Below are 26289 nucleotides of genomic sequence, written 5' to 3'. Positions count from 1 at the left end.
TCAATGGCATGAAATACTTTTGAAATACCCAACCTTGTTCTGTTCTGTCTAGACCTTGGACTTCTTAACGATACATATATACATATTTAGAAGGGAACTCTTTGGTCTTGCTGATGATGGGCCTGTAATAGAAGCACAGAGCCAGCAGAGGAAGCAAGTATGAGCTGGAAGTAATAAGCTCCCAGGGGCTTTCTAGCTGGCCTGCTGCCCCTCACAATGCTTTTATCTCACCAGGGCCGTGAGAGTTTTCTAAGCAGTAAATGCAAGTGTTCTTTCGCTTCAACAGATACGTATAGAAAGCCAATATGTGCCAGGCATTTTTCTAGATACTGTCATGCTCTGACCTATAGCTAACTGACAATTGAGAGGTACAAAAACTAGATGATGTAATTTGTCTTGTTTTGATGGTGGTTTCCAGCCATACTTTTCAGGAAGACTGTATTCAAGAAGCATCAAGCCAAGAGATTGTTTTGAAAATAATCTGATAAGTATTCATTGCAAGATAGTAAACTGGTTATTTAACCAGGTATGCAGAAGATAGAAGGTTCTGCTGGACTCTGAACTGCCAAAAGGATTAGTGACTATTTGCAAAACCTGGACATTAGGAGTATGAGTCATAATATTTCAAACATTGGTCTCCTGATTCTTATTTAACAATGTTCACAGCTTTACAGTTTGATAAAGTAATATGCTAACATGTAAGAGATGGTCTTTTTTTTTTAAACTACTGTATAGAGATATAATTTACATGCCATACAATTCACGGATTGAAAGGGTAAAATTCAGTGATATATTATCTTTTTTTTAAGTTGTGCTAAAATGTAAAATTTGCCATTTTAGCCATTTTAAAGTATAATTCAGTGGTATTAATTACATTCACAATTTTGTGTGACCATCACCACTATCTACTTCCAAAACTTTTTCATAACCCCAAACGGGAATTCTGTAACCATTAAGCTATAGTTCCCCATCCTCCCTGCCTTCTCCTTTAATGTTAACCTCTAAATTACTTTCTGTCCCTATGAATTTGACATTTCATACAAGTAAAATCATACAACATTTGTCCTTTCATGTCTGGCTTATTTCGTGGAGCATGTTTTCATGATTCATGCATAGCATGTATCAGAACTTCCTTCTTTTCTATGGCCTGATAGTATGTTTTAGTTCCTTTCTATTTTATTCTCCCTTCCTTACATACTCCAGGTATTTTTCAGTCTACTGGTATTTTTTGTATTTAAGTTATTTAAGTATGAGGAGACTCTTAGGAGTATTTTTGGTTAGTTCTTTAAAGATGGGGCCATAGATATAGCTTTTAAAAAATCTTTTCATCCCTAATGGCTATCCAGGTCCTGGTAGAGAGGAATTATTCAGCACATTTACCTTGAGATGGACAGGTGAATGGTTTTTAAAGATATCTCTGCTACAGATGATTTCCACACTTTCTCAATATCTAACTGGGAACAAACATTTGTAAATTTTAAATTGCAACTAAGTGATTTGTTTAATGAAATTCTGTTCGCTTCCATGCATGCATTATTGCAGAACTTCTGTTCTTCAATGAAGCTCCCATGAGTGCTGGAAAGGTTTGGTTGTGTTGCTCATTTGCAGCATGACATGCATAGCATTCATTTCCCTGTGGTCCTCCCTACTTATCTAGATGATGAGCCCAGGGAGAGCTCGGTGGCTTGATACTCTCTAAATCCACCATGCCCATTGTGCTTTGTGAAGCAGGCATCCAGGGACTGAGAGCAGTGACTTCAGGAAGGTGAAATGCAAGATGTTATAAAGTAAGGAAACTGGTTTCATCTATGACCTGTGTAATCTGTCTTGATGCTTTGTAAGCCGTACCACGTACCTAAAAGTTCTTACTGCTTTTTACATTTCAAAGGCATACAGACTACCATTGGCCTAAACATAAAATAATTTCTTACTATAGAGCTATATACCACATAGTCAAAAGGAAAGCCCTTCCTTCCTCATTTCTCAGTGACAGCCTGTAATCATCTTTGAGTAATTTTTAAGATTCTTTCTAAACCATCATTTCCTTCTTTGTGTCTGCTGGGATCAGCTTCTTGTATCAGTGGAATAATTCTCATTCCTCCCCAAGCCCAACCACCCACCTACTGAGAACAGGTAACTATAAATCTCAGCCAACTTTCTTTTTCAACAATTATGCTGGGAGGAAGATGATGAAGTCAGCTAACCAACAAATATTTATTGAGGACCTGGGAGAAGTTTCAGGTAGCCATTAAAGATGGTATGACTGAGTTCTACCCACACCTATTTCCTCATTCAGTGCCAGCTGGGGCTTGAAGAAACAGGGACCTGGGTTGCTGTCTAGCCAGGACTGGGAGAGGTTTGAAGCAGACTGGAATTTTAACCTTATCCCACACATGGCCTAATAATTTCAGGCCTGGATAAAGTGAATACTGAGAAACTGCACACCATAGATTGCTATATGATTTGTTTATAAATGAAAAGCATTTTATCTTTGTAAACCAAAATTAATATTAATCTCACTTCATAATTAATGGTAATGACTAAATATGGCAATAATGCTTTAAAATAATTTACTATATCTGTTCACTGTTTTCTGATGGAATTTAATAGACTCTTATACTCTGCCCTATAGTAATTTTACTTAGTTCAGATGAGTTATGGAAGTCTTTTCCCAACTTTGCCCATAATAAACTTTGAAATTACCATTTGATAAGAACCCTTTGTTTTAATTAGAATAATTGTAGGTCTCATAACTCAATAAATATTCACTAAGCAGCTTTTATATACATGTAAGACTATTGGGCCTGCTGGAAAGACAAAATAATTTCTAAGACTCCTTTTTTTCTTTTTTGGTATAACTGACATATAACATTATGTTACTTTCATGTGTACAGCACAATGATTTGATATTTGTATATATTTTGAAATGTTCACCACAATAAGTCTAGTTAACATCTGTCACCATACATAGGTATAGAATTTTTTCTCTTGTGATGACAACTTTTAGGATCTATGTAAGGCTTGTCCTTGACCTCAAAAAAAGTGTTTGTGATCTAGAGAAAAAAAATGTAAAAGAATACAATAAATATGATATGAATAGACAGAATTAAATAAGTGCTAAATGGATATTAGATGAAAAAGTGATTAATTTTAAGAGATAGTACAGAGTTTTCCAAGTAAGTAGAACTTGAATTGGCCCTTCCAAACCATTGAGGATACTTTCAACTCTGAAATTAGGACTAATAGTTAATGTTTGCTCTTGTGAGGCTTTCGGTCTTTTTTAACTCATGAAGATTCTACTAAGTCATACTGAAGACTTTAAATTAATTTAGTTATGTACTGTTAAGGGCAATTATAATATAGAAGTAAACTCAAAAGCCCCATTAGTACATTGTGGTTTCCATATTTAGAGAACAGAAAAAAGAGGATTCCAAGGGCAGGTGCTACCTGGGCAAAAAGCACAGAGGTAAGAAAAGCTAATGGCATTCGTAGGGAATGTTGAGCCATCCAGTATGGCTGTAGTTCCAAGCCAGACCCTAGAAAGCCTAACCACCAAGATAGGAGATTCGACTCGATCTGTAGACCATAAGGAGCTATACATCCAGCTTTCCTGGTGGAGGGTAACCGTAGCTTGAGTTTTAGAAGCAAGCCATGTAAAGAGATGCTCTGAGTAAATAATAATTGAATATAGAAGGTATGTTTAAGAGGCTATTGTGATTTAGGCCAGAACTATGAAAGTGACAGTAAGGAGAGAAAGGACGAGTAGAAGAGATAAATTGGCTGATTCTATGTTATGGTCTATGTAAAATGTATTATTTATTGAGCTCTATTGTCTCAATGATTGTGCCCATGGCATTTTGATTTATACAGGTGACTGAGTAACAACACAGAGTCTAATGCCCCTGAAAGAAGATTTTTATTCCTTATCTTTCCCAGGAGGAGGGATGTGGTATGCCACACAGGGCCATGTGGGGAAGCTCCAGTGTGGGTCAGGAGGCGGAAAGGAGTGAGGAAAGCCTTTTAGTGAGGTTTCAGTGGGGTTGCCCCTGCAAGGCCGGACAGGGGAACGGTTTAGGATTAGCTTGTTTGAATATTCCGGCAGGCCTTGGAAGGAGGGGCTGTCCCCAGCTGTCCAGTGCCTGGCCCTGGGGAATGCAGGGCAGGGAAATGTTGATTTGGTGCGTGGACTGTAAGATAAAGAGGTGGTTCTGAGGACAGGCTCTGAATCGCAGTGGACATGTAAGCATGTTTGGCTGTTAGTGTGGCCCCGTAATTTAATGGATGCCAAGTAGACGGATACAGAATCTAGGAAAATACAAGTTAGAAAAATCTGTGTACCAGGGCACTTGGCTAAATGCTTTGCATGCTCGGTCTCATTTTATGCTCTCAGCAATCTGCAGTTAAGTGCTGAACTATCCCCATTTTATACATGAAGCAATGAAGACCCAAAGCAGTTCAACAACTTGCCCAAGTTCACAGAAGGAATAGTGATTTTGGAGCCAGATTCAGCCCTAGGCATCGGCAGCTCCAGTCCCCTGCTGCAGATCTCTATGCTCCGTTGCCAATGGCTTTCTCTGATTACTCTTCCTTGCTCTGGGCCTAGGACAGGAGACTAGCCCTGCTGAAAAAGGAGTGGTGGAACTATTCTGATAAAGCAGGCAGAAACAGGAAGACTTACAAAGAGACAGGGAACTACATGAATCCACCTCTGTTCCTTAGTCCAGGCAGTTCTGGGAAGCTTCTCTATCAGAATAGTATAGAGACGCATGTATTTGTGTACTGCTGGCTACCACTCAGCATGTTAAAAAAGTAAATTAAATGTGTGACTTAATTGCCATCTCCTCCCTTCCTGGAAATTGTTTCTCAACATTCTGTCTGATCATTCTAACTCTGGGGCTTGGAAGCTCTCATGTCAGCAAACAAAACTCTTGGAAGATTCCTTCCTCCCCTGTGTCATCAGCCAGTGATCCAAATTGCCTATGGAATAATCTCTGAATGCTCTGGCATAGACTGTGAGGTCCCGCATGAGTAAATACCTTGTTTGGTCACAGTCCAGCATGAGACCTTGGTGCAAGCCAACCACTCCCCATGACTCTGTCTCTTCACAACCACCACGGCTTTGTTCTTGAACACATGGCTGCCTTCTCACCCTTTCTCTGTACACGTTCATGCATCACTTCCATGAAGAGCCAGCTTGGTGCTCAGCCTCCGTGGGAAAACATCCACAGTGCACGTAAATCATGCAGCATCTATGAGGCATCTGCTTTGCACAAAGCCATAAGGGGAATATGGAGCCATGACTGACCCAGGTCAGGACCTCAGGGAGCTTGTGACTAGCTTGAGAGACAGGGTGAAAGGGTAAAAGATGCAAATAACACTGCAAGAGGCTGGAGGCTATGTCACACAAGAGTTAAGGAGCCATTCCCCACCAACCTGGCACCACTTGTATGTAGTTACTGCTTTTTGCTCATCTTCATCTTTCTACCTGCTCCCACTAGCTCACCCAAAGGGACTGTGACCTTCGGAGAAATGCATCACAAGTCTAGTTTTTAAGAGCTGAAGGAGCACGGCAGGAATTCCTGCTTTCTGTCCACCGTTAGTTCAGTCATGTGGGGACAGTCCCTGTCCTCGCGTGCAGGGCTCTCCCGCAGGGCATTACTGTAGCAAAAGGAGCACAGTCTCAGTCCCAGAGTTGCACTGTCTGGTTCAAAGGCCCGTTTTACCACTTCCCAGTTGTATGACTTTGGACATTGCTTCATCTCAGAGCTGTTAGGGATGACAGTAACGCTTACGTTTAGAGTTGTGAGAATTAAATTAAAAAAGAAAAAGAACTTTAAAATGGTACCTGACACATAATAAGGACTCAGTAAGTATTAGCTGTCATAAATTGTTATTACCATGTGGTCCTCATGACTAATTCCCATCTAATTGGACGTGATCTAGTCAATTCCTCGTGACTGCAGTTGGCTTATCCTTATAAGTCATCACTTCCATCAATCTTCATCCTAGGAAATTTTTCATAAAACCAAAGTTTAAAAACTTCAGCATAAGCATTTCCCCTGAAATGCTGGAGTTATTGGTGCTTTATCATCCCTACATTGACATTTTAATAGCCAACAGTGGCTTTTAAAAGAACTGGGAAGACATGAAGCATCTGTTGGTCTCTATACTGAAGGTTCCTGTTTTATTTTTGTTTCCATGTGAACCTTATTTTTTCAAAAGTTTGTAAGCCTTTTGCTTCATAGTGAGACTCAGCAACAAGTTTCCATGCCAAAGAACAGTATTTGTCCTACTTGAAAATCGACACTGGTTTCCATTTTCATTACAAATAACTTGGTCACAGCTCTATGCCTCTGTAACTTGAATTTATCTTGGTGTTTTGCAAATGGAATTTTTCATATTTAATGCTTTGAAAAACTTTTTAAAAGCTGAGAATACAGCATACTGCCCTTTGGTTTTTAGATGCAGAGTTGCCTGTGGTTGTTCTTATAGATAAGGGTGTACAAAGTGTTAGGAATTCACTAGACATACATCTCTGTTCTATAGACAAGGATCCTAGAGTGCAGAAAATATTTCTTCCTTACAGAGAAAACTGCTGATTCCCATTCTTGGAAATTTTAAAGTACAGGGCAGTGGTTAAGAACACTAGCACCAGAGGAAGCAGATGTGGATAGAATCCTGGCTTGGCTCTTCTGCTTACCAATTTTGTAACGTTGGACTTGTTAAATGGCCTACTTAAGCCTCAAATTGCCCATTTTTGAAAGGGGATTAATAGGTTTTTTATAAGGACTGAATGAGACTGTGCATGTCAAGTGCCCACAGGAATGCCTAACAAACATAAGTGCTCAAATATTCATTACTCTTGTTTCACAGGCTCTGACCCTAAAGTTTCTATGATGAACTATATCTGGCTGTTAAAGTTTTCTTGTAAAAAAAAAAAGTGCTCTCCTTGAATGGAGGGGGATTTTGTTTAAAAATAATCTGTACTGTGACCAAGTGTACTTAAAGTCAGAGTGGTCAGGAAAAAAGAGGGTGGAGAAACTGTTAAAATAATTCAAACTTAGAATCTTCACCATTAAAAATGTTAATTTATCGTTTTCTTGACCACTTTCACAACCAGACACGTGAACTCAGGGCACCCTTTGTACAGAAAACTGACTATCAGCCTAAAATAGTGGTCAGAGCCCTGGCTTTATATCAAGGTTGTGATGAGGAAGAATTCAGGTCACAGAGAATAATTTAAAATGTCTTCCTTTTGCAAATATTTTTTTAAAGTCTGTATATCTTTTGCATTATCTCTTTGATAGTTCAAGTTGAAAGTCTAGGAAGTCCACAGTGGAATTAGCGCTAAAACCAAGACACTGAAGCCATGCCACCGGTGGGAGAAACAGCGTGATCTGTGAGGGCAGTCTTTTCCCCTCTCCCCGAGGCCACGAGCCCCTTCAAGGCCTGCAGTGACGGCAGGTTGCCAGCTCTGGAATAGGATCTGCAGTTTTTAATTTGAAATCAGAGGATGACATTTAGACACTTGTTAATCTTGCACTAAACACTTTGAATATTTAGTTACACATGCATGTGCGCACACACACGCACGCACACACACACACACACACACACACACACACATCCCCCTTCTTTGGGGGATGCATGAGCGCTTGTTGCAATGGTCTGGTTTTCTTCAGCCCTGTTGATCTCACTTTGGGAGTGTGTTTCCAAACAACAGCATCTCTATGCAAAATTCATGAAAGGAATCTTAAGCCAACCAGATTTTGAAAAATGAATGATTCATGAGCATAATTTTATAAGCACTTTGTAAGTCCACATATGCAAGAAATCATCTATTCAGAGGAAAAAGGTCTCAAGGTAAGGATTCTTCAAAGAAGTATTCTTTGTGTGCATGACAGAGTCCACTGGTAGTGTTCCGGTGGTTTTAGAAATCAAACTTGCAATCTTAGAGAAGTCCTTGTTGCTTTACATGTATCTATCAAATAAAATAATTTGTTGTATTTCAAAGAATAACATTTATTTTGAATTACAAAAAAAATGCAAAAATTATGCTATGGTCAGTGAAAAATTCCTTGGTTTGGATTATTTTGGTGGCTCTAAATTTTGTGTGTATGTATGTATATATAAACACACACCCCCTCCCCATACCCATACATGTGTGTATATATATATATGTGCATACACACACACAGAGACACATATATACACTGTGCTACATTTTGCTAAAGATTGATTAGAAACCATGTTATTATCAGAAGTACTTTTAAATATATGAATACATTCAAGCATTTTAAAATTTCTCCAAGAGCTGAAATAGAATATATGTGATGGTTTGATTCTGAAAGAATAGGGACCTTTACAAACAATTTGTAAATTCTTGAGCTTAAAAAAAATGGATGAAATAGTAAATTGTTGACTACTTAGCCCCACAGAACAATTTGATGTGCTGTAGGCAATGGAGAGAGGGTTAACCTCAAAGTCAGGCCTGCAGATCTCTAGCTGTGAGCCTTGGGCAGGTTACTTGCGCCCTGCCTCAGTGTCCACAGAATCTTTGTGGGATGGCCATGCTTATAGAATCAGTGCTTAAAGGGGGGAGTCCTGGGTGGGCTGGGGAAGGAGGAGTGGGGAGATTTCAGGACACTCAACTGGGAAGTCAGGTACCTGGGGACTGGGGAGGTGGCACCACTGTGGTCCAGGACAAGCTTCTCCTGTTTCAGAATCTTGTCTAGGGCTGGCCCAGGAAGGGGGATGCCTTCGCAAGAGTTCTGCTTGGTCATTCAGAATTCAGATGACCCCAGTGGGGGTCATCAGCTCTTTGTGTACAACTGAGGGGGAGTTTGGCTTCTCCACCTGTTGAAACATCTGTTTACACTGACTGCCTGGCTTGGGGGAGATGGACACAGACAGCTCCCTGCTGGGCAAAGGGGAAATGCTGTGTTTTGTTTCCTAATACCAGAGCAGATTTCTTACGGTGAAGAATCAAAAATGTCACCCCATTGTTACCTACCTAGGAAAGCAGTTCTAGTCCTTTTTGATAGATCTAGAGAATCTGCTTCTTAAGAAGTTTTGAAGACACTTGGTTGTTCTGATGGGCTCTTTTTTTTTTTTAAATATTACAGCTAAAGACCAAATATTGGCAAATGAATTGAACCAGGAGATCAACTTTGAACTACCTTGTGTTATATCAATTTTGAAAGTTAGTTGTTAGTTAAGGATGTTGTTGTCATCGTAATGGTTGGACTTCCTACATATTATGAAAATGAGATACAGAGTAAAACCTTACCTATTCCAGCTGATTAGAATATTCAGTTTTAATATTTACATATATATATATATATATATATATATATATATATATATATATAAACATATAGCATGCTCAAGGAAAAGTATTTTGAGAACTTGTAAGGAATTGGTCAGACTAATTTATAACAAATAACAAATACTGTAAGGGGGGCTTCTAAAGTTTAGTTTGGAACATGTAACAAAATCCAGTTACCTCCTACATGCCCCTCCAGGCCAAGCAATAGAGAAAGTTCTAAAGCTCCTTATTTATTCTTTCATGACAATTGTGCGGACTGTGTGTGTGCTTGGACAAGGACAGAACCTCTATGTGTATATCAAAAATTGGATTCACCTCTCACTTTAAAAGAGACAAGTGATTTCACTCGTAAGCGTTCATATCTACAGATGATTTGAAAATGATGGTTCTGTTAACTTGATTATAATTATTAAGCCCAGTCTCTGAAAAAAAAATTTAAGTTCTTTTCTCAGCAAGTTGTACTTACACAATTTATATGCTTAATTAACATTCATCTTCTCATGGCTAGCAAAAAGGCAAATTTCAAAGTAACATCAGATGATACAACATCAGTGATTATGTTCACTACCTTCACATCTCCTTTTTATTTCTTCTCTTCATTTTTATGCCCTTCACAGTCAAGATGTAACTGTCCTTAAAACTGGTGAAATTTGAATATACTCAGTGGACTGAACAGAAGTCCCTGGCCTGGTTTTATTACTATGCTATAATTGTGCAAGATGTTATATCTGGAGGAAACCGAGTGAAGGATATAGGAGACCTCTTTGTATGTTTCTTTTTTTTTTTTTTTTGAAGTTTCTTATGGATTTATACTTTTCTCAAAATAAAATATTTTTGTAAAAATGTAACCATTCTCTAGAACCCTTACCTGAGGTCTCTAGGGCCTCGCAAGTATTCTAAAAAGATGCTTTGGTTAGTAAGTGACTCCCAAGTATTAAGTCCTGTGAGGTTTTGTGGGTGACTGATAATTGTCTTGTAAATGTAGATGCTATGCCACGGACTGTCATGGTCTCTAAATTACCTTGCTCATGGGGAAGAGAGAATTTTGATTGTGAGGTCTGTCTACTCACACAGGTCATGCCATTTGGCCCTACCTACTTCCCCAAGCATATGGGCCCACCCCTGGGCTCTCTTAAATAATAGGAACAGTAGTGCTGGGAGCACTCGGTATGTGCCAGGCCCAGTTATGCCTTGCACTCATTAAATCACTTAAGCCTTGGAACACCCCTTGACAGCACAGAAACGAAGAACGTAAAACATGGCTAAATAATAATTAAATCATGTCCCTGCTTTCAAAATAGTTCACTCTACTAGATATCTGAGTGAAAGGCAATGGATCCTCCTAGCTAAACAAATAAACAAAAAAATTCCTTTTGAATTTTAATGTAAGCAAAAGAAAACTTTGAAATTGTCTAATTGTCCTTCTCTTCTGAGAATAAATACTGGCAATTATCCATGATCCCTGCTATTTTTGCTAATTCCTGCTATGTTTAGCACTGAAAGAGCCAAATTTTAGATCACAAAGTTGTGGTAAATAGCTCAGAGTGAGAATCTTACTTACTATTGGCAGAAAGCAGATCTGTGTTTTTCTGATTAGTTATATGCTGGGGTAGGTAGAGAGGGTCATAACGAAGTACCAATGTTATGGTGAATCACATAATGTGATTCTGCTGGAAAGAAGCTTCCAGATGTCTCAGCTAATTTGGGAGGAGGAGGGCAAGCCAGGGCTGCCCCAGCAGGCTGAGCCGTCTCCCTCAGCCTCACTGTTACAGGGCAGCTGGTACCCGCCGTTTACTGGGCAGATGCGGAGTGAGGAGAGCAGAAGCCTCCTTCTGGCTCAGCCACTGACCAACTAGGTCACTGATTCTTAAAATGTGTTCCCAAATCCAGCAGCATCTGCACCATCTGGGGCCTTGCCAGGCCTTCCTGGGCCCCACCTCAATCCCACAGAATCAGGGGCCCTGGGGGTGGGTCCCGGCAGTCTGCTTAGCAAGCCTTTTAGGTGATTCCGATGCCGCTAAAGTTTGAAAGCCACTGAGCTAGCTTACCTTGAATGATCTTCTTTCCAGCTTCAGTTTTTTTCTTCATAAAATGGAAGGTTTATTTTTCATCAGAAACTATTTCTAAGGCTCCCCTGCCTCTGAATGCCCAGCACACATCCCAAGCTCTCGAATTCTATAAATCTGTGATGTGAATTTATATATAAGGCAGTATTGCATAGTAACTAAGAGCACAGGCTCTGAACTCTGACTGCAAGTGTTCAAATCCTGGTGCCCCTGCTTGGGCGCATCGTACACCAAAGCAACCTACTGATTTCTCCTGTTTGTGGAGGTCTTCGTCGACAAATCAAGAAAATAGCACCCATGTCCTAAGGGGGTTGTGAAGAGTTGATCTAAAGCCTGTAGAACAGCTCCTGGCACTTAGGAAGTAACTCACATATTAGGTATTAGCAGGTTTTTCCTTACCCCACTAAAGAATGTTTGAACTTTGAGAATGCGAGCTTTGGTCATAGAGCTTTACTTACTATACATGGACTATATGTTAGAAATGCCCTTAGACACTTTCAAATAAATTCTAGATAATAAATTAAACATACTAAAAATTTTTATTGATAGGAAGCCTCCATGGTAGAGTACATCCAAGGATGGCATAGAAACTGAATTTTTAAAGAATAAATAATAATTCTTTCAGAAGACATTTATGGTCCTTACAAATAAGGTGATGGGGGTTCACTTAAGACCTGATTGCTTCCACATTACAACTAGGAAAAAAAATGGGTAAAATGAGTTTAGACTTAATTGTTTTGGGGGTTCTTTTTAACCATGTGTTTGATAATTGTCTATCCACAATGGTAGTAAAATTTAACAAAAAAGCTGAATGTTTCCTAGATTTACTTTATTTCTACTACAAGAGGTACTCTTAAGTAGAATAGAGCATTTTTAATAGATAGAATAAAACTGTATATTTTAAGTATTGTCAAAATTTAAGAAGCCCTCAGTAGATAATCTGAGTACAACAGAGAATATAGTGGTTCTGTAACATATGTAGACAGATAGCAACTGCACAAGTTGGGGTGAGGATTTAATAATATATATGACTGTTGAATTACTAAGTTGCTTACTTGAAACCAGTATAACATTGAATATCAACTATACTTCAATTTTTAAAAAATTAAAAAAAGAATCACTCTTAAACAAAAATCCTACTACCCTTGTCTCAACCTCCAGAAAATTTGCTGTCTTTAGAAGTGTTTGATTGTTGCTTAATACCTTGATTTTTGAAGACTCGCAGGATTTTAAGTGGTATTTTTACATAGTTGAACATATTCTGTGCCTTTGAATTTGCTTATATACTGCTGTTATCCCTGACAGTATAACTAAGTTAATTTCAAGTCTTTTCGGTTTAACTGATTTAGAAGAATCTTCACTCTGGTGCTTTTCATGAGGAATTTAAAAAAGAGTTCAACCACAGCAAATATTTATTTTCTATTTGCCCTTGAATTTCAGAGTTGAAACTCTTCTGTCCTTAACAGTTGATGATCCAACTCCATTTTTACCTGTCAGAATGTTGAAAATCAATCTTAGTTGATTCTTTGAAGTGAGAGAGGTGATGGCCAGGATCCCAAGTGCAAACCTAGCACCCACCCAGCCATCTCCACTCTGACCCCTGAGCACTGCGGGATCTGCAGCACCAGGCACTCCAAACTGCACCTTTGGCTTCAAACCCATATCTTCATCTTCACCTTGCAATGGAATTGGGCAGATCTTACATGAGTCTCAAGGGCCCCTCTTGTCCTTTCAGAACAAGCTCAAATAGAGACTGAAGTGGCTTTTCCAGAGTATCTTGCCCAAGACTCCACCCTGATTCCTGGCTGGTCCTATTTATAAACTTCGATTCCCCTTTTGGGGAGCTGAATTTTAAGTGCTTGAGGTTTCTATTGTTGACCCCACAAAGCTTTTCTTCTTTGGGGTGATGAAATAGGGGAGGCTAAGGGAGCGGCTCGGGGGTTGGTGGCAGCCTTGAGCTCCCCCCAGAACACTCGTTTTCAGCCTTTACAAGGCACAAAAACCACCCAGGGAACTTAATGACCAAAGCCCGTTTCAGGTTCCCGTCCCTGAAGATTCCCGTTTGGTGGTGTTGGGCAGAGCCCAGCAATCTGTTTGCTTGTTGAAAATACAAGCTGATGGTGATTGTATTAGCCAGCTCAGGCTTCCATAACAAGATACTGCAGACTGGGTGGCTTAAACAACAGACATTTATTTTCCCACAGTTCTGGTGGCTGGAAGTCTGAGATCAGAGCGCTAACCGAGTGGTTTCGAGGGAGGCCCCTGCTGTGTCCTCACATGGCCTTTCTCTGTGTGCAGCACAGAGATCTCTGCTGTCTTTCCCTCTTCTTATAAGGTCTCCACTCCTAACAGATGAGGGCCCCACCCTTATGACCTCATCCAATCTCAGTTATCTCCTGAAAGGCCCTGTCTCCAAATACAGTCACCTTGGGGAATAGGGCTTCACCATGAGTTTACAGGGATGGTCAGGGGAGCACGCAATTCAGTCCATGAGAGTGATTTAGGAGGTGTTGACCCACACCTGGGAAAATGCCAGGTTAGGGTATGTACTGACAATTGCTAATTTCATTCGTCAGGCATTTGGTTCACAGTACCATTATGGTAACTGATGTATCAAAATGCCTAAATAAGCTAAGGCCTCTAAGTGTCTGGAAGAGAATGAATTGCAAACTATATCTGAAGGTATGCCATCAGAACACTCATTTTCATAAATTATAAATGGTTTAGCTCATCTTCAGAGGAACTTTTTTCCTAATAAAATCATGAAATGGTATTTATTGATTCACAAGGAAAAAAGAATCTTCTTTATGCTAATGCTGTTGAGTTTCCAGAGAAGCATCCCAGAAGAGAGACCTGGACACCATTCTGTCCTCCTCGGGCCTAGTCGGGGACGCGAGGCCTTATTCCACCTTTGCCCTCACGGTGAATGTCTAGGCTCCCCTGAGCCTGCACACAGGGGCCAGCCAGTAGGTGCAAGTGCTGAAAACATGTGGCCTCATAAACACACGTCAAAACTAAGAGACATGTAAGCAAGTTAAATAGTCTGAAGTTTGTTAGACTTGCTTGATCCAGCTCAGTCTGGAGTAGCTTTTTCCCTCAGGGAAGTTTTCAGCTTTCTGCTTTTCTACCACATCGGGATTAGGGGGAAAGTACTTGGTTTTGTTTTTCTATCCCCTCTCACCCTCCCCTTCCTCCCCATGCTCCGGAGGAAAGATATCACATATCAGAGATGTTTCTTCTTCAGAAAGATTTGGGTACAGCCACAAATCCTCACTGAGGCCTCTGTGTATTAAAACTTTTATCTCCAGGGTTCAGAAAGAAATAAACCCTGATGGAGGGTGCAGGGCAGTTTTCTCCCGTTCTAGGGAAAATACTGATAATTAATGCCTCTGGCTGTCTTCTCAAATTCTCAGGGTTACAATGTGCAAATGCTATTCCAGCTAAGGTGACTGCTTATCCCTCTCTTCTTGCCCACAAACCCAGTCTTACAGCCCTTGTTTATTGTGAGGGGAGGAGGATCTCCATTTCTGTCCCATTGTTTTTTAAAAAGGTACAACAAAACAAGTATTATGAGATAAGGATACATTACATAAATTTCAACATTTATAGTTGATCTTTGCTTGTTTCTCAGAAGAGAATCGAAAACAAATCCCCACTTCAATACTTGTATAAGGGCCTATAGATGGCAGGGACCCCCAGGCGTTGCCAGATAACTCAGTGTGTCATTCTTCAGGGGCTGTAGTTTCTGTCTTACAGTCCCAGGGTTTTTTCAGTGTCAAATATTATGATACCAGTTATTTGTGAGTTCGGGTTGGCAGAGTTCCCAACTAAACTGCTTCTTTTATCTTTACTCCTTCATAGAGACCCTGAACAAACCCAAATACTTATTGATGTTGTAGGTTTGTGAAAGAACTAGTAGGATAAACACCTTGATTGATATAAAGAGTGGAAAATGCAAATAAGAGCTAATGAGGTTGAATGGCAAAAACAATTCACATTTCCTGACCTGCACCTAATATTCTCCCCACTCCTCCCTGTAAACATTTTTCCTTCGCTCCTCTCACTCTTTCCATGGTGGCTTTGGTTTTGTGGCCCTTTTTTTTTTTTAACCTAATCGTGTATACAGTAACAAACCACAAGTGATATTTTAAATTCTGTATGTTTCATTTTTATATGACTTACAAATTGAAAAGAAAAAAATTGTTCTTACTAGACTGTTTCTAGGATTCTCACCATTCTAAGAGTACTAACCTAGTATACAGGGTTGTGTCCAAGTGCATCTGTGTATTTAACCCAGAATCAAATGGCTGCAGGGCCATATAAGACTGAAGGGTGTGGTGGGGACTGCAGCGAACTGGAAAGCCCCCAGCCAGGGTAAAGGGAGCAGGTTAGCCCCGCCCATTGCTGCTGAGTGGGAACATAAGACCAGTGGCAACCCATATTTCTCATTTCTTTTTTTTTTTTTTTTTTTTGCATCTGCCCCCAACACTCCCCAAGCAAAAATATCTGGATTTAATGTGAAATATCCTGATTATAACAATTTGATTAATCAATTCAAAGAAATTTAAACCCATGTAAGTCTGCCCATCATCCGCTGCTGTTCAGCCTCAGATCACAGCTTCTAGGGGAGTCTTCAGCTCACACCAGGCCTCCCCAGCCCTATGGGTAAAAGACTAAACTGTGCCCGTAGGCACAGGGACAAGACCTCACCCCCTCTCCATCTGTCCTCTGGCAGGCCTCCCCAGCTTCCATTCCTCCTGCCTATGATGTTACTGCCCTTTGCCCCAGGATGCCTACCCTGCCAGGGGCCCCTGCCCAGAGCTATTTGGAGTCTACAGGCTTCCTGTAGGAATTCACTTGATTGGCCACTGAACCCCAACCCCCAGGCTGCTGATGTCCACCTCTTTCTCTTTATGGGAAAAGGGCTCCCTTTCCTCTGATGTTTTCTTTTTTCTTCTCTTAGATAGAAGAATCCCATGGCTAAGTTGCTTGAGATGTTACAGCTGTCCTGCCCTTCCCTCTCTCTCTCTTTTCCCACTCAGTTTCTTCTTCTCCAGGGCATTTGCAGGCTGCCAGGATGGCTGAATAGTTGCCACTTTTGAAATCAGAAACCATTACTTCCCCCCTGACCCTCCCGTCCTTGTTGCTGATTCTGTGCTTCATGCCAGGCTTCCTTCCCCAGTGTCTCCCAGGACCAAGTTTTTTCATCACCATCAGACCTCTGCTCCCCACACAGAACCTGTGATGTGCATCTGAAAATAGCTGACTCCCAGTTTCAGATATGGTCAGGATCCTTTTTCTAGGGGCCCTGGAACAGGTCCCTTGAAAATCAGTCAGTCAGTTAAAGCAGGGATAACCCAGCTGGGGGACAGCTACACACTCTTACCCACCCAGTTTCCATGGATGCTCAACCAAGATACCAAGTATAGTGAACTTGTTTTAATCACCATAATTGTATGTGTACTCCAAATATATGGGGTCCCAGAATAATTTAGAACCAGCCATACTTTCCATTATCTGGGTAATATCAGAGCATACTTTTTGCAGTTGTACAGTTATTTTGACTCTTAGATTACTACTATTCCAGGAGTCTATTAGGGCAGGTACTTGGTTGGGATGCAGCCCCTGTGGGAAAATTAGCTCTTTCATAGTCTACATTCTAACCTGGTTTCTAGAATGCAATGTTGCAGAAGGGGAGATGATGTCACTAAATAAGCACAAAGGGTGATCTTGATGCTAGACAACCATCTATTATCTGACGACGTTGAACATTTTTGTGGGGAACCTTTGTTGAAACAGTTAAGGTGTCTATCACAAGTTCTACCACATAAGGAACTATAGGTAATTTAACACAATTTCCCTCTACAAAGGCCACATGCTCCTGGTTTTTGCATCAGTTCATGTTTATATGACTATAATAGTGGGACCACAGTTAAGAGATCCCCAAGTTATAGGAGAGCCTATCTGTGGAGTTGAAAAGTAGGTCATTGTGTTGACATATCACCCAAAACCCTGGAATTATAGATTCACGGATGTGGAGAGCGTTCTTAGAGGTCATAGACTCCAGCGTCTTCATTTCACTAACCCAGATGGACTCTGGAACCCAGAGAGGTGGTAACCTGCCCAAGATAACAAAATTGTCCAGTAGAACTAAGATTCCCCACAACTGTGGGCCCATGTCCTTTACGCACACTGTTTCATGAGTATGAAATGGTGGTTTGGATTAAACAAAATAAGTTCAGCTTTGGGGATTGTTTCTATTAACACATCACTAGGGTGATAACCATCTTTCATAGCGAAAAATCTAACTTGCCAGTACTCAGAGCAGCTTGATTCACTGGGGTTTGCCCTTTGCTCTGTCCTGCTATACAGAGACTCCTAAGCACATGTCTTATCTTGGGAGCCATACAGCCTAGGAAGTTGTCCCTGGCTTTGGGTCTTCTAAGAAAGGTGACCAACTGGTCCTGGAAAATACTCAAGGCTCAGATGTGCATGGTCAATCCATAAGTCCCCTGGAGTTAGCAAGACAAACAGTGGGGGACCCCTCCCCAAGTCTGTCCTTCCATGACCCACTTCTCCATATAGGGCTCCTTTGATGCTCATTTTCATCTGATTATACCTAGATGAAATGTGGGCAGGGGAGTTTACAGTGTGATTTACTGTAACCACACCTTATACAGGGTCTTAGCCAAGTGATTAGGTAAGAACAGAGTCATGGTGACTGCCCAGGCAGCTCTGCCCACTGTCTGGAGGGGGAGTAAGAAAAGCCAAGAAGAGGGGGCTGGGATAGATTAGAGGATGCAGATTAGAGGATGGGGTGACCCTAGAGTAGAGAAGGAAACTGGAAGATATTTTAGTAAGGGGGCACTGTTACAGTAAACATAGTTATTAATCATGGTGTGCAACAGTATATTTGCAAACAAGATTATCCAGAGAAAAATTGAGGCTGAATGGTCCCTGTGTTACGATGCCTACCATCCCAACAGGAAGTGGAACACTTTGGGAAAGTAAGTAAGGCCACCTAGATAGCCTCTTCGCTCTGCCTGGCCACCCCAAGCTAACTTCCCACCCTTACAGATGTCAGTCTACACTTCTCTGACTGCCCTAAACCAAGCCTGGTCCCCCTGTACCTGCTTCCGTAGCACCCTCTGCCTTGCCTGCAAATAACATCTCATGTAGAATCAATCACCGATTCGTGTGATTCAGTATCTATCTCCTTGGCCACACTTGGAGCCCTTTGAGAACAGAGTATCGTGGCTGCATTTAAAAGTGTGACTTAGAAGGAGCAGGGAGAACATGTATTTCCCAGAGGACATTCTCTAAAAATGGCTTCTTTTCATTATTTTTTACAGTACTAAAACATATTCTGAAAACACTTAGGTGAAAGCCACAGAAAAGCAAGATCTTGAGACCCATGGAGACAGTGGTCAGAGGGTCAAGCCATTTTTAAGTACTGCCCCACACTCCCCAGAGTACGGAGGTGGCTCCCCAGCCCTGACCCTGTTGACCCCTGCCTCCAGGAATCACTTAGTGCACGTACTCAGTAAATAGTTGAATGAGGAGGCAGGTATGTATGGCAGGGCTGACAGCATCTCAAATAATTAACAAACTTCAAAATGGAGGTGAGGTGCAACTCATCTTGTATTTTCCAGCAGTGGTCCTTGAACTTCAGCTCAGTGTGAGAAAGTGCTTTAAAGATTAGAACTCCCCGAGTGTGATGGACTATCTGAGCAGGGCTCAAATGCTCGGGAATGAACAGTCTCCAAGCAGAGACTGAGCATGCTTGGTGAGCTATTAGAAGTGGTCATTCAAACACCAGATAAGCAGTTAGGTTAGAAAACCTCAAAGCATCCTTCCAATATTGATATCCTTTCATCATAGCATTCAAATCCCAGGGATCCCCCACTCAAAAATGAATTCCATAAAGGCAGGGATTTTAACTGTTGATTGTTGTATCTTTACTGCTTAAGACAGTGCCTGGCACATAGTAGCTACTCAATATATACTTGTTGGGTAGATAAATATATCAGTAGGTATCAATTCAAAATTATGTTTCTGGCATAAAATAGGTTCAAATTAAGTGTTTATTTCATTGACCTGAATCAAGACATAAACCAAAAAAATAGGGCCAAAATTTGGCAGTATGCCACCCAGTAAAAAGCTACAGTCAGCCAACAGACACATGAAAAGATGCTCCACATCGCTAGTTATCAGAGAAATGCAAATTAAAACCACAATGACCCTCACACCACTAAGGATGGCTACCATCCAAAAGACAAACAACAACAAATGTTGGCGAGGTTGTGGAGAAAGGGGAACCCTCCTACACTGCTGGTGGGAATGTAAATTAGTTCAACCATTGTGGAAAGCAGTATGGAGGTTCCTCAGAATGCTCAAAATAGACTTACCATTTGACCCAGGAATTCCACTTCTAGGAATTTACCCTAAGAATGAAGCACTCCAGTTTGAAAAAGACAGATGTGCCCCTATGTTTATCGCAGCACTATTTACAATAGCCAAGAAATGGAAGCAACCTAAGTGTCCATCAGTAGATGAATGGATAAAGATGTGGTACATATACGCAATGGAATACTATTCAGCCATGAGAAGAAAACAAATCCTACAATTTGCAACAACATGGATGGAGCTAGAGGGTATTATGCTCAGTGAAATAAGCCAAGCGGAGAAAGACAAATACCAAATGATTTCACTCATCTGTGGAATATAAGAACAAAGGAAAAACTGAAGGAACAAAACAGCAGCGGAATCACAGATCCCAAGAATGGACTAACAGTTACCAAAGGGAAAGAGACTGGGGAGAATAGGAGGGTAGGGAGAGATAAGGGCGGGGAAGAAGAACAGGGGTATTATGATTAGTATGTATAATGTGGGGGGTGGGGGAAAGGGGAGGGCTGTGCAACACAGAGAAGACAAGTAGTGATTCTACAACATCTTACTATGCTGATGGACAGTGACTGTAATGGGGTTTGTCAGAGGAACTCAGGGTAGGGGAGAGCCTAGTAAACATAATGTTCTTCATGTAATTGTAGATTAATGATAACAAACAAACAAAAAAAAAGTTAAAAAAAATAAATTAAAAAACAGAACTACCATATCATCCAGAAATTTCACTTCTGGGAAAATAACCAAAAGAAATGAAAACACTAACTTGAAAAGATACCTGCAGCCCCATGCTGATGGTAGCATTATGTACAATAGGCGGACATGGAAACAGCCAAGTGTCCAATGGATGAATGGCTACAGAAGTTGTGGTATATACACAATGGAATATTATTCAGCCATGAAAAAGGAATCCTCCTATTTGCAACAACATGGATGGACCTTGAAGGCATTATACCAAATGAAATAAATTAGAGAAAGGCAAATACTATATGATCGCACATGTGGAATCTTAAAAAAACAAAGACAAAAACCAAAATTCTTCAAAAAGGTCAGACTTGTTCCCCAAGGTGGTGGGGGAAGGGGAATTGGAGAAAGGTTGTCAAAAGGTACAAACTTTTGGTTATAAGTCAGTCCTAGGGATGTAATGTACACCATGATGGCTATAGCTAACACTGCTGTGTGGTACATAAGAAAGTTGTTAAGAGATAAACCCTAAGAGTTCTCATCACAAAGAGAAGCCTTGTCCTTTTTTTCTTTCTTTTCTTTTTATTGTATCTGTGAGGATATTGATGTTACTGAACCTATTGTAATCATTTCACAGTATATGTAAATCAAACCATCACACTGTATGCTACTCTATGCCAATTATTTCTCAATAAAACTAGGGGGGAAAAGATCCCCCGTTAGAAAAAAAAAAAAAAAGCTACAGTCAACATTCTGACTAAGCATGTGAAATCAAACTGTTGTCAGCTTTTCTGACCTGAGATTCTGGACTTAGTATGAAATTGTATCAGCCAGCGACCTGGCAAGAAACTGAATTAGCTTAGCTGTTTCAAATGGAGAGTTAAATGAAGCGGCTACTTCATTCACAGTGGTGTGGCTAAGGGGCCAGCAAGGAATGGGAAGCACCCAGAGCCTGCAGCAACGGCAGGAAGCCCTGACCACCGTCAGGGGACAACCCACAGGGGTCCCTGAGGGCCAAAGGGACAACATAGTCCAGGGAGCCCAGGGAGGGCTGGAACTGTGGAGGTCAGGCTGCCTCGGAGGCAGCCAGTGCTGAACACCAGACCCCAGGTCAGCCAGGCAGCAGAAAGAAATGCCTGTTTCCCTCTCTGTAATGTTGGTGTCTCCCCTAGCCAAACCCGACTGGAAGCCAGCCAGCAGAGGGCAGGGCGTGTGGAGCTGGGCAGGGAAAGATGGGGCCGGGAGGGGTCAACACATGGGCAGTAACCATCACACACATTTGTTTTGTTCTTCTACTGTAATTGCACATATAATGTACAATTACAGAAAAAAACCTAGAGACTAGATCACAATGGATAGTGAGGGAAACCCCACCCCATAATCTACCTCTCAACCACTCATAGAATGTTTTGGCTTTTTATCCTCTCTTTTTTTCTTTCACATACTTGTGAAGGATTCGAAAATATCTGTTCAGAATAAACCAGAATAAATTCAGTTACACTTGTTTCTTGGCCTCATAAAGATTAAACCTGTAGCCTAACAGAGGGCTCTGTTTCCTTCCCTTTGTTCTGTTAACATAAACAAGTTGCTTCATGTACCTCTGTGGGAACTGGGAATTAGGCAAGTGTTTAGAACTCACAGAAACTTCCAGCAAGTTTGGCTCTCAGCTTGGATACCAAGTAATTAAATGTCAGGTGAAAGATGAGTCCAACAGAGCTTACTCTCCAAGGCTGGAAAGGGAAATCTAAGTGGGGGCAACCTCACCGAGCTTGATTTTACTGTCAATGTAAAGTTACTATCCACTTTTAATATTACTTGAGGAGCAGTATGAAAATACAGGACAGTTTAGAAATTAGAGCAACTGCTCGTGTATAGAGTTCTTGCTGATCTGCAGCACCCCACACCGCTTTGTAACACTTGAGCTTCCAGAAGGCAAAGCCCATGTCTATTCACTGCGGCCAGCATGGAACCTGGTGTTGTGCTGCTCCCCAGTTTGCAAGCAGTTGATGCTGTTAGCCAATGCAGAGAGGTGTGAAGGGAGAAGGGCCAGCAGGTTGTTGCTGTGTGTGCCAAAAACTGAAAGGCAAAGATCAGTACACATGGCAACAGATGGGTGTTTAAGACCGCTGGAATAATACCCAAGGTTGGCAGCCATCATTGCCTTCTTTAGTTAAAAAAAAAATCCTGGAAAGTAGTAAGCCATCTCAGCTCCTTTAGAGAGGAGTAAGTTCTGCTTTCCTGGAGTGGGATCTATCTTTGGCCTTTTGCACATTTCTGCCTGAATGGGATTGTCCTCCTGACTTGGTGCAGAAGCCAAATGAATAGAAGTTCAACCACTGCACTTTAGTTCTAGAAGTTAGATAGCCTCCCCTGGGATAAATCCACTTGCTCTCAGGGCATACAGCTCAGAGGTGAAGCTGTCAGCCATGGTGACATTGAAGGTAACCTTGGGACTGGGACCAGGAGATGGATGGTGGCTTTCCTAAAGGACTGCGGGAATTGCTGCAGGGAACTTTCCGTTCAGAGACTGATCACAAGTGCCCAGAACAGCCTGTTTCCCCCACAAGCTTACATCCTCCCCTCTGCTGGTAATTGTCTCTCTGAATCTCCCCATTGCAGGGTCTACAGGGTCTACAGGATGGGGTGCAGTTGGCCATGTCAGGCTGGGCTGTGCCTATCACTCCACTGCCTTGGAGCTGGGGGAGCAAGGGATGGTGGTGTTTGGGGGTAAGACTGACTAAGGGGGCTTGGCCTTTTCTGCCAGGACGTGAAATGGTTTTTGTAAGCTCACATACAGGTTATGAACCTCCGTGGCTGTTACTCTGAAACTATAATAGATTCTTGTTTTAATAACTATTTTGGAAAATACGTCTGCAGGATTTCTAAATAGTATCCAAGCCCTCTACAAGTTCAAGTATATTTTTTAAAGAGTGTTTTCAAAAAGTGTAGATTGTGTTCAATGCCTTTAGTTGTGAGTGGATTAGATGTGTATTATCTCCTGGAGAAAAATGTTGTCTGGAAACATACTGCATTCTTAGAGGGATAATTAGTCCATTGTGCTTAGTACAGCAAGTCCTCCCATGGTCTGTCCTTAAAGATGGGACTGATCTAGTATTGAATCCAAAAGTCTATTTGTAACACATTGCTCTCTTGATATCTAAAAATTGTTCAGTTCAGAAATAACTAAGGCTTGATTTCATCGTCTGCAGACAATAAAGACCAAAATGTCCTATTCAAAGAACAGAGTGAAAAATAGAGTCCATGATTGTCATAGAGGCAGAAAAATTAGCCCATGAAGGGATTCCTGAAAGAGCAAGATTTTAGAATCCAAGAATGTGTGCCCTTCCAGGCCATCTCAGTTGGTTTTCACAATAGACCAGTAGATGACAGAGAAATTGAGTTGTGACTTGATTGATTTCAAGGTAAGGGTGGTCTGTGAAAAAAATATTGTGAATAATGGGCTTTGTATGTTTGTTTGCTCAAATTCTTATGACCATGCCTTAATAATGACATTTTAGTACAGTAGGGGATGAGGAATTATATTTTCAATTAGATGATTTGAGTACTGGTAACTATTATTTATAGTTTGGTTTCCATTGTTCGACTCAATACTTTAGGACTAGCAAAAAATAATACTTTCATTTAACTCTTCCTATACTTGAGTGTTTTTTCTGTCTTAGACCTATGTCTTTTGCTTAAACACTTTTTAAATTTGTGAAGACAAACTTACTTACCATTAACTGTATTTCATTTTGAAAATAATCCTCTATAAAGAAAAAGACAGGTTAGCTTTTCTGTGTGTTTAACGAAGTTAGTATAACAATAGCAAGGCAGAATTGATAGCTGGTGACGTTTTCTGGGATTAGAGTCAGTTGTCTGGAAGACTGTATAGATTTTTAATACAAGACAGTGCAGAGCACGTTAGTACATTGCATCTCACTTTCAGGAGGAAGGTCAGTGTGTCCTCTTAAGGGGGTTATGTGGCACGTTTGAGCATGCAGTGGACTTTAATGTTTATCACATTTATTCTGTGATTTGTGCTTAGAAATTGTAACCTCACGCCTTTTTCTTTCAAAGATAAAAGTTCAGTAGTCTGTGCTTTAGAAAATAGTTGGTTTTACCATTTGTCTTGGGAAATGTGTCACAATGGCAATATCTTAAATCACAAGATAAACAGGTTCTCCCGCCACAGCATTTAAATTAGATTCCATATATAAAATATGAGCTGTGTTTAGAAATACCCCCTTATAACCTCTAGCATCTTTGTATCTGAAAAAAGTGAGACTGTTTTCTAAGTATACTTTATGCAATATGGATTATTTGAAACAAAATCTTCCCCTGCATCTCAAAAATACGCATGCCTTTGCCCCTTCTTCCTTTCTCTGGAACATTCTTTCATCCTTCATTGCCCAGCTTCTTGGAACGGTTGCCTGGCTGCAAAGTCAGCAGAGTATCCCAACTAGGTCAGACCCTTGTGAAGCCCCTAGAACTGCGTTCGATCTGTTCTTCCTTCCCTTAGCCTCTCCAGCCCTACCAGACATCCCCGTTCTGGCCTCCTTCCTAGGAGACCTGCATAGTTCCCAGAAGAATACTCAAGGTAATCCACACGACTCTGGCAATCACTCCATAACCCTTCCCAGGAGAGATTAGAGTTTACACTGGTGACTTTTACCTTAAACCAAAAAGAGCTGATTCCTCATCATGGAGGTACAGGCCGTATGGCACGATCTGGCAAGGGATGTTTTTAGATGGTGGGGCTTTCTGGTCATCTTCTAATGAGGACACAAGGCTGGACTGCACTTGGCCTGCTGGCTGGTTTGTGTCCTGCTGGCTGTAGACACATCCTGTGGGTGCTGCTCTGCTACCCCTGGGTCTCCACTCGTGGCCAGATGCTGTGAATAGCTCGTGTACTTCCCGATTGTGTAACTAGTGCTGTGACGGAGTTAACAAGAGCTGCTTTAAAGTGAGAGTCGTTTTCACCGAACAAGGCATAAATGCATTTTTATCTGTGGTCAATCTCACCATCATTTAAAAGAGAATGAGCAAAAACATCTTTTCATTTACTGTTAGTTTGGGCATATAAATTTTGCAAAAGCAGCAGCAAGGATCCTAGTATTTGTGCCTTTTGCATGTCTTGGGATTTATTTTGCTCCATGCCCAAAAAAAGTCCAGTGGGAAGGCAGCAGGTTGTCTGCAAGAACTGCTAGGAGTCCAGGGTCACCAGTTTACATGGTGTGAGATGGGAGGGCTGGGAAGCAAAATCATCACAATGCTAAGTCACAGCCAACGGATGCCTTAAAGAGACTCCAAAGCACCAAAGGCCCCTCTGCTCTTTGATGTGAAGGAACCATGGGCGTTGCTGGAGAAATGAACCTTTCTCTTCTCTTTTCTCTTTTCTCTTTATCTCTGCTATCCTGTGTCTGTATTATCCCTCCCTGGGTCCTATGCCTTAGTCACTTGTTAATTCATTCAGCAAATAGGTGGCACTGGGATAAATACAAAGGCAAAAAAAAGCTGTGTGTGTGTTTTCCCTGCTCTGAAAAAGCTTATAATTGAAAAAACTAGATTCAACATACTATGAACCCTCCCTGTTTGTGTGTGCAATATAGGGTGGTTTCAGTTCCTGGTAAGTGATAGGAAAGGTCTTTACTTTGTACAAGTTGATGATTTTGCTAAAGTGGGAGTCATAGGTGAACTAACAAATGACTGACCCATGGGACCCAGTAAGGCCAGTGCTATCACTTCAAGCTGCTCTTCAGAGTCACTTGTTCAGTGTAGACTATCCCAGCATCAAACTATCCCAGCATC

General features: G+C 41.1%; 1 protein-coding gene across 5 annotated transcripts in view; it reads left to right on the top strand.

Annotated features, from left to right (window-relative positions):
* Positions 1 to 26289, top strand: part of PLEKHG1 (pleckstrin homology and RhoGEF domain containing G1) — a 202421-nt gene that overhangs the window by 82150 nt on the left and 93982 nt on the right. The window lies entirely within an intron of this gene.

Source organism: Manis pentadactyla, chromosome 12 (genome assembly GCF_030020395.1).
Source record: "Manis pentadactyla isolate mManPen7 chromosome 12, mManPen7.hap1, whole genome shotgun sequence".
In the NCBI taxonomy this organism is placed as follows: Eukaryota; Metazoa; Chordata; class Mammalia; order Pholidota; family Manidae; genus Manis; species Manis pentadactyla.
The sequence above is the reverse complement of the archived record's forward strand: the minus strand, read 5'-3'. Positions and strand labels throughout refer to the sequence as shown.